This window comes from Vulpes vulpes, chromosome 12 (genome assembly GCF_048418805.1).
Source record: "Vulpes vulpes isolate BD-2025 chromosome 12, VulVul3, whole genome shotgun sequence".
Classification (NCBI taxonomy): domain Eukaryota; kingdom Metazoa; phylum Chordata; class Mammalia; order Carnivora; family Canidae; genus Vulpes; species Vulpes vulpes.
The window spans coordinates 168196778-168205006 of NC_132791.1; positions in this window are offsets into that span (position 1 = coordinate 168196778).

Consider the following 8229-nt stretch of genomic DNA (forward strand, 5'->3'; position numbering starts at 1 on the left):
CAAGCCTGAAAACCCAGAGGAAGCTCAGGAAGGCATCTTGAGAACGGCCTGCGCGCCCCATGGTTTCGGGTGGAAATATGGTCTCTGCTGTGACTACATCGTGGTTGAATTTCACACCAGAGAAAGGAAGGACCGACTTCAGCCTCAGAACGAGGAAGGCCGTAACAGTCACACACAACAGAAGCGGCAGTGGCAGCCGGTCGGGAGCGTGTGGAGGCTGTGTACCCCCATCCCCGACCCCGCACCCCCGGGCCAGCCGAGCGCTGGCCCCACAGGACTTGATGCAGAGGGCATGGCAGAGAGGGAATGCCCGTGAGGATGGGCTGGCAGCAACGAGTCAGGAGGAAGTGGCTTTGTGAGCTGTCGCCCTCACAGCAGCCCGAGAAGCAGAAATTTAACCACACAGAGGGGTATGGAGCTATTTTCAACCTTGGGGTTTTCACCCCGAGTTCCCAAAGCGCTCGGGCACCCAGCTCCTGTGTGACACCATCAGGGCCCTGGGCTCACAGGAAAGGACAGAAGAGAAGACAGAGGGCACCGGGAGCAGCACGGCCCTGCTCTGGACCCTGGGTCACGGGGCCACGCTGGGCCTGGGTCTCCTGTCTGCTCCTGCAGGAGTACGTCCCCTCCAGCTGCTGTAACAGACCCCACATCCCTTCTCTTAGAGTCTCTGACCACAAATGTAGATTCCGGAGGTCAGAGGGACCTGGGTCTCTCGGGGGCTCAAGTGAAGGTGTCAGCAGGACTGGTTCCTTCTGATGCTCCAGGGACAATGTTTCCTCCCCTCATTCAGCTTCCAGAGCCCACCGTCCTCCTCGGCCCACGGCCCCTCTGCATCTCTGAAGCCAGCAGAGCGACACCGTCCAGTCTCTCCCCCATGCAATAGGAGAAGCCCACAGGGACGCCGGCCCCCACCCAGACCATCCAAGGCCACCTCCCCATCTGTAGAGCGCTTTCCACCGTGAAGGGAGCTCCCGCCCAAGTTTGTCCTGAGAACTACCCTCTGGACATCGTGGGGGTATCACCCTGTCCACCTCAAGGTCCTCCCCTCTGGAAGTTTCTTAAGATTCTGGGCAAGGGAGTGAGGCCTCTCCCAAGCTCCCTATCTGCCGCCGTGCTGGCTGATGTTCAGGGCGGCCCGCCTTCCCCACGACCGTGCTGTCCTGTGCGGCCTGCCTGCTCCCATGCATGTGAGGCCCGTCCCCGTCCTGTCCACGGAGGGCTACGTGGGGCTTGGGAGCGCTGACTGGCCTGTCCACGGTCATACAGGAGGGAATGGCAGAGCTGGGTCCCTGACCCGTGTCCTGCCCGAGCCCAAGGCCGTGGCCGCCTGGATGGAATGACGTCCTGGTGTCTGAGGTGGCACTAAACCACACTCAGCTCGGTGAGTCAGGATGAACCCAAGACTTGCCTATCGAGCTCCTCAGCCCACGACTCTCACTCGTTGCTGGTGGGGATACAGAATGGCTCGGCCACTTTGGAAGACAGTTGGGCCTTTTTGTCACAAAGCTACACATCGGCTTAACCTGAGATCCGTAGTGGCGCTTCCAGGGATCCATCCATAGGACCTGACAACCAACGTCCACACAAATGCCTGTAGACCCGCCGGGGCAGCCGCGTTCACGACTGCCGGGCAGGACGAGGACCAGAGCAGCCCAGGTGGCAACGGAGCTCCTGGAGCTGCTGTTGGAGCCTTTGAATGAGGACAAGGTCCAGGCAGGAAAGGTCACACCCGCCGCCATGGGGTCCTACTGCCTCCCGCCCCCCTCCCACGCGGCCCCCTTGCTGTCCTGACCCTCTATGTTCAGCTGCTCCCAGGGCAAAGCCCTCCTGCCCTTGGCCAGGGTCCCATGTGGTCCTGAGCGTGGGTACAGAGCCCACCTGGTGATGCTGGCAAGGACAGGAGCACACGCTCCAGCAGGAATGTGGGAGACTGTGTGACAGCATGGCCAAGTCGAACACGTGCACACAGGTGACTAAGAAATCCGAATTCTGACGTGTGTGTGCACATGTACCAGGACGTGTACGCGGTGCCATCGGTGACAGCCAAACCTGGAACCAGACTGAGTGCCCAGCTGTGGAAGGAGGCAGCAGTCGTGATGAGGGAGACTTAGCTTGTAACTCTAGTGTGTGACGCCCCTTGCCAGGCGTGTGTTCAGGGGCTGAGTGCTGGTAAATGTACAGATGAAAGCAGGGGAGTGGTTACCCGAGGGGTGCGGGTAGTGCTGGGCCTCCAGCTGACATCATCCCCCTCAGTGTCCGTGGGGTGCAGGCAGGGTCAGGAGCCAGGGGGCTCCCCACCCTAAGCATCCTCTCTGTGGCTTCCCACCCACCTGCCAAGGGAGGAAACTGAGTCACACTGCTGCGAACCTGGTGGAGGGGGCAGGGACCAACCTTTGGTGCCGATAGGTCGGCAGGCCTGAGATGGAGGGAAGTGATCCCAGCCAGCATTCTTCACTCTCAGGAAACGAAAGGCACACTTTAGGGAATTACCTTGAGTTTCAGAACGACCTGTGTCCTGCACCTTCCCCCAAAACTTCCGAAAAACAGGCTCTTCTTGAGTAAACTGTGTCTTGGCTGGAAGTCCTGCAGCTTTCGCTAGGCCAGATAGTTGTTGCAATCGTTTTCCTTATGCACATGGGCCCTGCTTTGCTTCCCCAGACCTCTGGAGGGGCCCCTGCCCGCCACCTATGGCAAGCCCGGGCCCAGCCTGAGCCGCCTCCCCACCGGCCCCCCAGTCCTCCCTGTCCATCAGGGCTCTGCCCCTGCCCCGCCACTGTATGCCCCTTCTCGGTCCTGGGAGCCCCCCCCGGCCTGTGTCCCCTGCTGGCACATGGGTCACACACTGCCTGAGCCCGGGGCCTGCCCAGAAGCAAGCACACACTCATGCATCAGGAACTGTTCTTTAAGCTGGTGCCATGTGTGAGGGATTCAGTGCAGAGCAAAGCAGACCCTGTCTCTCCCTCGTGAAGATGAGCATCTCCCATGGGGCTTCACCCTGGCCCCGTTGACGTCTGGGGATGGATAACTCTAGTTGGGTCAGTGGGGAGGGTGTCCTATCCACTGGAGGGTGTGAGTGGCATCTACCCACTAAATGCCAGCAGCCCCCACCTCTCTAGTCGTGACAACCAAAAATATCTGTGTGTCCCCAGGGGCGAGCCCCTGACAAGTGATGAGAATAAGACCACTAATGCAAAGAAATGTGGATGCTTCTCAGACCCCAACTCCTACAGCCCTGGGAGGAAGAAGTAGCCCCAAGGTGTGCCAGGAACTGTCTTGGCTCACACTTAGAGGGGTAGTATCAGGGGCCTGGCTGCGTCCCCTGTCCTGCTCCCTGCTGCCAGTGCATGGATGGGTTTGGAGAAGAGACGAGTGTCATTGACACATGGAAACTCAGGAAAGAGGACTCCTCTGCGTGAAGAAGATGCCAGTGATCAACCCACACCAGCGAGGGCCCCAGGGGAGATTTGCAGCAGCTCAGTATCTCCAGTGCAGGCGGGTCTGAGGCAGAGGATGGCACACGGCTCCAAAAAGCTGAGATCAAGGACCAGGCGGGAAGCATATTCAGCTCTGGGGGCCGAGCAGTCTCCGTCATTACACCACAGCAGGCATGGGAACATGCAAACAAGTGAGCGTAGCCAGGTTTCAGTTAAGCTCGACAACAGGCGGTGGGCCAGGTTTGCCGGACGCACTGAGACCTGGTGGAAGAGAACCAGAAGAGAGTGTGCGGAAGCCAGGACCGGCAGGAGCAGAGCTGTCACCACCCAAGGTGGTGGCACCCAAAGGGACAAGAAGAGGGAACGGTTCCTGGGGCCCAGGGACAGTCATGTGCAGACCGCTGCCTTGGGAGCAGCACGGCTAACTCCGGGAACTGCAGGGAGAAGGCCGGCCTCTCTCCTCCTACCCTCTGACCTGCTGGGCTACTTCTGGCTGACGAGGCTGGAAGCCAGAGGGTGGGGGAGCCTGCTAGCACTCCGGGCAGTCAGCATCAACTGGACACTGGGGGGAGAGGCCCTCTTGGGAATCTCTTAGCTCCCGGTGTCCAATTCCACGCCCACTGAGCAGTCTGCCAAGTTGCTGCCCACAGGGAGAGGCTGGCCCCAGTGCTCCACGTCGGGCACCAGGCCAGGCCTAAGCACTGTGCGTGAATGACCTCGTGCCATCCTCACATCAACCCCTGAGGGCAGGGCAGCTACCCTCACAGCAGCCATGTGAAGTAGGAGTGACACATCATTTAGAGCCCAGGATACTGAAATTTGAGGAGGGAGAGTCATTTCCACGGTGTCTCACAGCTAATCAGCAACCCAGGCAGGATTCGAACCCTCAGCCCATGTATCTGCCCTTTGCGGCTGCACCTGGCTGAGAACTGCATGCTGCTTTCCCCACCTTTATTCCCCTCACTTCCCCTCTCCAGACCTACCCCTCCGCTCCCCACCTGGCCTGTTGCCCGGTCCCCAGTCCCCCGGCCTCCGTCCCGTGGCCCTGTCTGACCCAGTGATGCAACAGCCCGGCCAGCCTTGCAGTTGAAATATTCCGAAATGTACAGTAGACCAGGCCATCTGCTTCCTGCAAGCATTGCCTCTGCCCCTGTCAGGACCCCGAGCAAACGTGCAAGTGCACCAAAGCAACAGTCATTTTATTTCTGGGCTCGGGATTTCTAACTGGCCCGGATTGCTCAATGCTTGTTTTGGACCGTGGAGCAGGGAGGAGGTCAGGAGGAAGGCTCCTGCAGGTGCTACAGGAAGGGAAATGATGAACAGAGGGTGACATCTGGGGCTGTCCAGCGCACCGTGATTTCTACCCCCAGAAGCTCTCCACGAGAATAGCAGAGTCCCTTCCTCTCGTGCTTCTCTGAGACATGCTTATGTTCCAGAGCCTTTGTTCTTTCCTGCTCCCTCGGGTCCTTACAATTTGGAAAAAGGAGGAGAAGAGCATGCCCTCCACGTAGAGGCGGTTGATGCCTGTGGGAGCAAAGCCAGGACCCGGGGGCTGTCTCAGAAATGTCCCTCCCAAGGAAGCCTAGCTCCACAACCATGAGCAGTCCCAGGTTAGCTCAGATGCCCTGTTTTCACTGATGAGATCCCCGAAGTCGACTCACACAGCTCACCCATCCCGGCAGTTGTGGAAAGTCTTCCCATCTCCTCTATGCCCTCCACACGCAACCTAAGACTCCCTGCACTCTGGCGTGGCGCTGGCTGGCTGTTCCTGGTCCCCTCGCTCTCTCCCTGCACATCAGCTCAGTCCCACTCCAGCTAGAAGCAACCCGTCTGGGAAGGGGGGAGAGGCAGAGCTGAGCTTCCAGTAGAGCGCTCTCCCCGGAAGACCTGCAGGAGGGAGAGGTCTGGGAACGCCCCATCATTCCCCATCATTCCTGCTGCACTCATCTAACCCCGCAGGAACATCTGGGAGTGCTCTCCTTTTCCATTTGTGCAGGAAGGAGGTGATGGGAAGGGAGTGAATGTGTTTTGAGCACCTGTGATGTGCAAGGCAGCTTGGAAGACCCGTCTCCCTGAGCCCTTCCCGGCCACGTCCGGTGCCACTTGTTTCCACTGCCAGAGCACTCACACGTGGGCCCCTCACTCAGAAGCACCAACCGTGCACCTCTGCCCGCCAGGCCTGGTGGAAGCCGGTCCTCACCTTTGCTCCAGAGCAGACAAAGAATAAGAAATGACATGATGATCAACCATTGTGGTATCATTATTTCCTTAGTTATACAATTTCCACATAGTTTTAGTCATTATATAATCATTGAATAATTCCTATATTTATAAAATTAAATCTAATGAGAGATAATCAAAGAATTCTAGAATAGGCAAGTACATAAACAATTTATCATATTACTGTTTAATAATTAGCAAATAATTGCATATAGTTAATATAAATAAGATTATTTCTTAGACCTATTAAAAGTCTTATCAAAATTTAAGAAACATTTAAATTAAAAATTATTAATTTTTAAACTTATTGAAATTTAAGAAAAAGTAAATTAATTACATAAATGATAAATTAAATATAAATATACTGTTTTTTTTAGCACTTACAGTGGCCGGGTACTGATGTAAGCCCTTTATCCCCACAGTCTTACAGATGAGGTGACTGAGGAACAGAGAGTTTGAATGATTTTCTCTAGGACCCACAACTGATGAGCCCTGAGCTGGAAGCTGAACCCTGGGCTGTCTGGCACGTGGTCCCTCTACAAGACAATATTGGGTGACAATACTTCATGGAGCAGCCAGTGTCCCAGCAGGTCCCCTGACCCTTCCCGCTCCGGTTAGACTGCCAACCCCGGCTGCCGGCCCCTGCAGGGGGGCTGAGGCTTCTGTGGCCACCAGAGCCACCTTCTCCCGCATTCAAGCAGGTGGAAACCAAGTCACTAACAGCTCTGGGAGCAGCCTCACCCAGCCCCTGGTGGAAGGGGGTGGACAAGGGTCTGGCTCCCTGGGGCTAGCCCTGCAGGACCCGTGCGCCTGGCCATTCCCAGGCCGGCAGGAGCGTCACCTCCCCAGGCTTCTCCTCTCCACCAGCTCCTCCTGACACAACCCCGCATGCACCCTCCTCACCCTCCATCCTTGTTTCTGCTCTGCTTCCAGGGGCCTCCAATGCAGGATCCCACACAGCTGCTCAGGAATGGCGTCTACGCCGAAGAACTGCTGGCCATTTGCCCAGCACCACTGTAAGCTGCTTTGGTGCGCTCACTCCACCCTCACAGGCAGCCTACGAATGGGAAAACTGAGGCATGGGGTGGGGGATCTTCCTCACCTGCCCTCACTCACTCAGCTATGGGTGGCGGAGCTGGAAGCTCCATAAACCTTCCTGGCCCCCACAGGAGCCAGAACCCATGGCATGACCTTTCCTTACATCTCGTGCTCTCGCAGACACATTTTGGCAGAGCCCTAGTGTTGGGGATGACAGCAAGGAAGGCGGCCCTGCCTCCCCCCAAGAGGTGAGGAGCAGAAGGACGGGAGGGACCAGGGAAACCCACACGAGGCCCTCGCCACCCCCAAGAAGTTCCCTGGTTGCTGCACCCTCACTTAGGGTGGGGACAGGGTCTTTTTCACACAGTAACACCTCATGCTCTCACCCTGATCCAGTGATTGGTATTCCCAAGGGAAGCCCTACGTTCTGAAGAAGGCGAGTGTCCATGACTGGGCTCCCACGGTGGATTGAGGGAAAGGTTGACCTGTCTGGGCCTCAGATGACCAGGGCAGAATGGAGCTGGGCTTCCAGGCCGGGGGGCAGAGGCTATGTTTCCACGAGGGTAGGCGGGATGCCTGGCAAAGTAGAAGATGTTTCATCCCCACCCAGTGGTTTTCAAACACGACTGCCAGCTCCTTGACACTCCTGTCATGGAGGGGTGGGGACCCTGCCCACGATCCTTGGTCTGGGTGGCCTATAACTGCTTTGACTGATGCAGCATGCATTGAGGCCAGTTTATCAACAGCCGCCTGCCCTGGACTGCCCTGGGGCCGCCGTGTTGTGAGGAAGGCCCAGCTATACGAAGAGGCCAAGCGTGGCCTCAGCTGTCCCCTGCCTCCCAGCACTCCCGGCCCAGGCCCTGGACATGTGGATGAAAAGGTCTCCGGATGATTCCACCCCCCAGGGCACTGAAGTCATCCTCCACTGTGTGAGCCTTCCCAGCTGAACCCCCAGACTTCGCACAACAGGGGAAAAGCCAACACAGCTGTGTCCTGTCTAAATTCTGACCCATGACATCCATGAGCAAGATAAAATGTAAGTTCGAGGGTAGTTAGAGGGGTAGCTGCTCCCATTCCTGGAAGACTCAGTCCAGATGACAAGGCGGCCCAACCAAAACAGAAATGCACGCATTTTCCTCTTGAGGCCTGAAGTAGATCAAGCTGGATGAGGCACCCCTTCCAAAGACAACTTGCACATCAGATCAAGGACATTCAGAAAATGCTGGATCCAATGGGTTTCTTAGCACGAGAGAGAACTTGAATGTGCAACATGTCGTGCACATGCCCAAGAGGAAGATAGAGATTCTGAGCAGGTCAAGGCATTTACTGCTTCCCCTACTTTTAGTAAAAACAGCCACACTTTCCACTGAGAAGCCACCCCTCCTCCCTCAGCCAATTGAGCTGCTAAAATTACAGTCATTTGCTATAGATCATTTTTTAGAAAGAATTTCTAAATATTTCTGAGTAGTCGGGTTGCAACACTTTCTCGTGTGGAGAGTCTGAATCACTCACACAAATACCTTCTTCCTGCTTC